Here is a 6,937-nt window from a genome sequence, read left to right as displayed (position 1 = left end):
CCCTGGCTCACTGCAGGAGATCCAGCGACATGAGACAAAGCAGCTGGCCTATTCTCACAATTCAATATTTTTCATCGAACAATTTAACCTGGATACACCTTTGTAATAACATATTGCGAATACTATTAACAATTACTAAGTTATCCAGTAAAGCCATGCTATGTTCTCTCGGAATATTTTTAAAGAGGGCCCTACCTTGGTTTGTTTTATATTAAGACTAGTTCAGCTAATACACGACGAGTGTTTAGCATTGGGAAGAAACCCACGCCTTGTGCGAGGGGGCAACACTCCATCCCCGTACAGATGGAAACAGACGGCGATGAGTCCACTTGCTGCACCACCCTCTCCTGGGGATCCAGCAGTGTGGTACCTCCTCAACGTCCACGACGACGGAGTTTCACAACATCTGTGTGTGCCGTGACGCCCCAAGCGTCGCTGCGGCCCCCACGGGGCTGGGCCGCACAGGCCGCCACGAGCGTGGTCACTGCCACCCGGCTAAGGGGCTGATCGTCTCCACGGCTATCCAGGGTGCCAGTTGACGCACCCATGGGCAACACGTCGTGGCACCAATATAACACAAGCACAATTTTCGAGGTCCGAGAATGAGGACGCTAATGGCAGCCTTCGTTCAGAGGTTCGGAGAGCCGAGCGGCGCGGCGCGGACGAGTGGAGATGGAAACCGCCCTCGACAGCTCGCCACCACAAGCCACTCGTTCATCGCATCGCCACCCCAATCACCGGCGTCAAGGATCTCTGGTGTCCGCATCTTCAAGTCACAACGAACAAACACTACTCAACACATCCCTCTATAACACCGTGTGTGGCCTTAAAAGGGATCATAATAATATATTATCGACGAACGTATTCTTGGGTCTCGTAGATAGGTTTCTTTGAACCGATCTACGTGACTTTACCGAAAGACCCAAGAATATGAATTCCTGCAGTCACGAAAGCTTTAAGTCAAGATTTCTCGACGAACGTGTTGGGTTTATTCTGTGTGATCGTGCCCCACTGCCAACTCAGTCGCAGCGCCTCCGATCAGCACAGTTGGCTACGCACGGTGCGAAAGAAGTTCAACATACACACATAACATCACCAAATCATGATAATTGGTTCTTTACCCTTCTATCTGGCAACAAAACTGACACCTTTTTGCAGTTTTGTTGCCAGATAGAAGGGTAAAGAACCAATTATCATATTTTTACTGGCAAATGAGGTCCCCATAGTGTAGATGATCACCAAATCAATTGTTTCATTCTCAGAACCCCAAGATAATATCCGCAGATTTGCGGAGCCCTTGTGTGAGGTTTGGGGGGAGAAGTAACACCTCAGTCCACACACCGCCCGTGTGTGCGTCGGGGTAAGCAGGTGGGGAGCGGTGGCGCAGTGGTTTGTAATCCCGTCTCCTGATAGAGCCCTGATCCAGTGGTGGAAATTCCGCATTCACGTTCTCTATCCAAAGCACGACCACTGTTGACTTCCCCACAAAGTGGTGGTTAGTTTAATTGCCCGGCAGAGATGATGGGCTATTTCTCAACCCTTGCCAGCCGCTCGCTCTACCACTGAACCACCTGGGCGGAGTGCACCTAGCCTGGCACAAGCGCCGGGGTGACGTCACGGGGTTTTACGCGCGCATGGCCGATGCATAGCAGGAGAAATCAAATTTGCGAGGGCATAATCAATGCACGTTAATTATTAAGGGGGCCGCTGCTCGCAGTGGGTTGAGAGCTGCCGTGTAAGTGCAGGTACATAGGGAGAACATGCACTCTCATTACACGCAAAGACAAATACAAAGATCCCCCGTATAGCCTTAACAGATTATTGGGGCAAGTGCTGGCAGCAAACACTTATGAATGTTGGCACGGTACACGATGGGGTGTGTGGCCAACACCAACCCCAGCCGCCTTTGTCTCCCAGAATGGTGATGTTTACACACCATACACGATACTCATTTAAGGCTGAGTCGACCTAGGGGAGGCCCAGGACCGGTTCAGATAATTGTCACCGGTGTTGGATTGTGAGCGGGAATCGATCTCGGGTCGCCGGGTTAGCTGTGCAGTGCTCCAATCACTGCACCACCGCTCCCCACACGCTCACTTACGCACTCACATGTACACACTCACACGTACATACATACAAACATACACACGTACTACCACACTCACACAATTACACATGCTTACTAATCGGCAGGAATTGATGTACTTATGCAATTTGCACTTACATCATTGCTTAGCTTCCCTATACTTTGCACTTTGATCGTGTTTGATACTTTCTGCTGGTGCCACTTTGTGACCCGCCCCCACTGGACATCTGTGAAAAAGAGCCTCGTAGCTCATCGGATTCTTCCGGTCTAAACAAAGATTCTGATTCACAACGCCACACTCGTACACAAAAGCAGTCATCAAGCACACGCACGCACTCATCGCTCGCGTAAACCACGCTCTGCGGGCACTGCTGAATCATAATCATAATGGTAACCATGACAATTAACATCATAACCACCGGCAAATCAAGAGCGGAAAGTGATTTTTGTTGCTATGCTCCCTGATTTTCAGTAACTTGTGGTTTGAAAAACGAGTGGGTGAGTGAGCTGATGAGTGGGTGAGTTTGTGAGTGAGTGGATGAATGAGCGAGTGAGTGGTTGTGTGGGTGAGTGGATGAATGAGTGCGAGTGGGTTGGTGGGTGAGTGGGTGAGTGTATAGGTTGTAGTCCTATCAAGAATGCAGCAAGCAGAGTGGAATCTTACGAGTCAACATGTAAACAACACGTGCTCGCACCCGCTGACCCTGGAGCTGGACTGATTGGCCCAAGGGTCTCATTGTTATTATCGGAGCCTTCGTTGTGAATCGCTCTGAACAGCGAGCTCCGTGTGTACAGGCAAACTGTTTCGTATGAGGCACCAACCGCAATGCCAGTAACAACAACAATAACCACGATAACGACGACGACAACAACAATACTCGTGTAAACCTCCCCCTTTGATCGCGTTTCCCCACCTTCCCTCGTCACCTCCCCGCCCCCCACTACCCCCCCACCCGCCCCTCCGATCGGTGTGCATTACGTGGTTGCTCAGCCTCTGCGACAACTGCGATCGTGCTCTGTGTTGCTGGCCGCTTGGCGTGTTGGGCCTATGGGCACTGCGCGCAGCCATCCTGCATACACTCAACGATGTCCTCCCTTTTTGTGTGCTGCTTGCTGCAAGCAGCACACGTGCCACCATTCCTGGGGAGGGACGAGGGAGGGGGCTTCTCAGAACTTCACGGAGGAAATAGCTCGGATTGGAGCTGCCTCGCACTGCGGATGGACCCCACAAAACAAGCGGTCGACTTTGCAACCTCAGCAGCGGTGCAGCAATCACTATCAGCAGCGGCAGTAGCAGCGCCATCAGCAGCTGCAGCAGCATCAACATAAGCATCGTCGTCATCAACAACAGCAGCTGCTGCTTTATCATAACGATCTATAGAAGCGTCAAACATGCATCGTCGTCATGAAGCGACGGAAGGAACGTAGTCACCATGATCAGCAGCAGTAACAGCAGCATCAGCAGCAGCATCATCAGCAGCGGCATCAGCAGCAGTAACAGCAGCATCAGCAGCAGCATCATCATCATCAGCATCATCATCAGCAGCATCATCATCATCAGCAGCAGCAGCAGGATCAGCAGCTTGCCCACGGCGATATTTTTAGCGGCAAGCGGAAACGACTCCGCTCTTCACTTAATTAAACATACGTGTTCCATATGAACATACGTGTTCCATATGAACATACGTGTTCGTTATAAAAACTAATTTGATGATGCTACTCCTGCGTTGGCAGTGGTGCTACAGCTAGGAACAGCAAACTCAACCATACAATAGGATATATATAAAATAAATAAATATGTGTTTATTAAATTATCAATCTAATTTTGACATTTCCCCCTTTTTAAGGCCACGGTGTTGTTTTTTTTGACGATTGCGTCGATGTTCTAAATAAAATAAAAAACATTCGCGTTCCATAATTGTCCAGGAAGAACATCAGCGATGCCCCAGAGAGGACGTGGTCCCTCCCAGACCGGAGGGGCTCTGGGCGATTCCCTCTGGCGGAGGAGGCTGATGAGGCTGATGACACCGCAGCGGGAACCAGAGTGCGCCGGGGAAACTCGCGCACTGCCATAGCCGTGAACAAATCGGCACGGATGGGTCAGGGTCCGACTTGCTGTGCTGCCACCTCGTGACCACCCTCTCTAGCAGAGCGGGGAATCTCACAGCACGTGGTGGTGGTGATCTTTGCGTGATCCACCAACTCCGGCTACGGAGTGAACACGTGCGCGCACTCGATCTGTTGCTGTGTGGTTGACCCAGTGGTGAGCGAGCACATTTCACAACGTCGACGCATCGTCAATCACGCTGTGGCCTTAAACGATAATAAAACAATCTTGATATGATAATAAAACACATATTTAATGGGTGACGTTTTGGGCAATAGTCTCTTTTCATAGCATTGGTGCCAAGGGCCATTTCCCGAAAGGTCGCCTATTGTATATATGTGTGTGTATGTGTGTATGTGTGTGTGTGTATGTGTGTGTATGTGTGTGTGTATGTGTGTGTATGTGTGTGTATGTGTGTGTGTATGTATGTGTGTGTATGTGTGTGTATGTGTGTGTGTATGTGTGTGTATGTGTGTGTGTATGTGTGTGTATGTGTGTGTATGTGTGTGTATGTGTGTGTGTGTATGTGTGTGTGTATGTGTGTGTGTATGTGTGTATATGTGTGTGTATGTGTGTGTATGTGTGTATGTGTGTATGTATGTGTGTGTGTATGTGTGTATGTGTGTATGTGTGTGTGTGTATGTGTGTGTATGTGTGTGTATGTGTGTGTATGTGTGTATGTGTGTATGTGTGTGTGTGTATGTATGTGTGTGTGTATGTGTGTGTATGTGTGTGTGTATGTGTGTGTATGTGTGTGTGTATGTGTGTGTATGTGTGTATATGTGTGTGTATATGTGTGTGTATGTGTGTGTATGTATGTGTGTATGTGTGTATGTGTGTGTATGTGTGTGTATGTGTGTATGTGTGTGTGTGTATGTGTGTATGTGTGTGTATGTGTGTGTGTGTATGTATGTGTGTGTGTATGTGTGTGTATGTGTCCGGCAAAACAACCTCCTACCTCCTCGCGGTGCCGGACGGGCAACACTGTCGTGGACATTGCTGTGGGGGGAGGGCCAATGCCCATTGGCCTCTCCCCTCATGGCGTCTGTGACCACCACAGTGGCTAAACGGGGGCTCTGGACGGGTGTGAGGGGCTGGTAACCCCTCCACCTTCAATTCATTACCACTAAACCACGAATTAAACATAAACCTGTAACAAATAAGCTTGTGCCGGAGGCCCCGGGGGGTCAGGCTTTTATGACGTCTCCTGGCCAAACCCCATTTGGCGGAGCCAGGAGATTGAATTTTCACCCTCGGGGCTCCTCCAGAAACAACAAAAAACCATTGCGGATGGCCACGTGGAATGTTCGAACGCTCACTGCGGAGGAGAGGCTGCCACTCCTCTGTCGGGAGCTGGACCGGTACCGCCTGGATCTCTGTGGCATTCAGGAGGTCCGGTGGACCGGTTCTGGCTCCTGCCACCATGAGGGGTGGACAGTCCTCTACTCGGGGCAGGAGACTGCCAAACAACAGGGTGTGGCTCTTCTTCTGAACAAAAGAATGAAGGGGGCGTGGGAGCGTGGCGGTGAGGTGTGGGAAGCTGTAAGCCCCAGGATACTTTGGGCTCGCCTTCCCATCAACCAGAGGCGAGGAGTGGTGGTCGTGGTTACTTATGCCCCCACCGAAGACGAACATCCGTGGAGGGATGCAAGCAAAGCCGATGAGTCAGACGCTTTCTATGACCTCCTGTCACAGGTGCTGGCTAAAGTGGCCACTCGGGACAGAGTCATCTTGTTGGGTGACTTCAATGCCCGAGTTGGTCATGATGCTGACACCTGGTCTGGAGTGATTGGAAGGCATGGGCCAGATCAGCTCAATAATAACGGTAGGAGGCTGCTAGATTTTTGTGCAGCCCATGGGCTTGTAATTACCAACACGCTCTTCCGGTATCGGCGCATCCACACAACATCATGGATACATGCCGGGTCCAAGCAAGAACATCTGCTGGACTACATAGTGACGGACCAGCGGATGCGAACCCATGTCCTTGACACCAGGACCTACCGTGGAGCTGATCTGTCCTCTGACCATCGACTAGTCATCTGTAAGATGCGCCTGCCTTTCTTCCACTCCGGTGGTGGGTGTACACCCAGGATCCCATTCCAACCAAAAGTGGCCTGGTCTCAGTTAGCTGATGAAAGTTGCAAGCGAGAATTTCATCATCGCTTGCAGCTGGGGTTGGCATCGTCCCCCACTCCACCTGATGTCGAGGGTAAATGGGCGAGGTTTAGGACTGTGACTCATGCAGCTGCAATGGCTGCTTTGGGTACGCGGTCCAGACCTCCCCAGAAACCCTGGCTGACAGAGGAGGTGTTCAGGTTAATTGAGAAAAAGCGACAGGCCCACTCTCATCGCCTACAGCATCCCACGTCAGAGAATGAGGAGGTTTACCGCAGCCTTCGCTCGGAAGTTCGGAGAGCCGTAAGGCGTTGTAAGGATGGGTGGTGGTCGCGGGTTGCTGAGGAGATGGAGTCTGCCTCAGTGGCCCGTGATCACAAATCACTATTTAACTCCATCAAAAAAGTAACCTGCAGCGCCACACCTATTACCATCATTAGAGGAAAAAACGGTGATCCAATCTCCGACCCCCAGGAACAGGTTTGCAGATTTTCTGAGCATTTCTGTGAGGTCCTGGGGGAGGGAAATTCTCTCAGCCAGGAAAACATCATGGCACAAAGTGGGGATAACCCTGCTGAGGCTGCGGTGCCTCAAATATTGGAAGAGGTCACCCCCTGTGAGTGGCT

Source organism: Lethenteron reissneri, chromosome 16 (assembly GCF_015708825.2).
Source record: "Lethenteron reissneri isolate LAM-NWPU_2019-01 chromosome 16, ASM1570882v1, whole genome shotgun sequence".
In the NCBI taxonomy this organism is placed as follows: domain Eukaryota; kingdom Metazoa; phylum Chordata; class Hyperoartia; order Petromyzontiformes; family Petromyzontidae; genus Lethenteron; species Lethenteron reissneri.
This window is presented reverse-complemented; position numbering follows the sequence as displayed.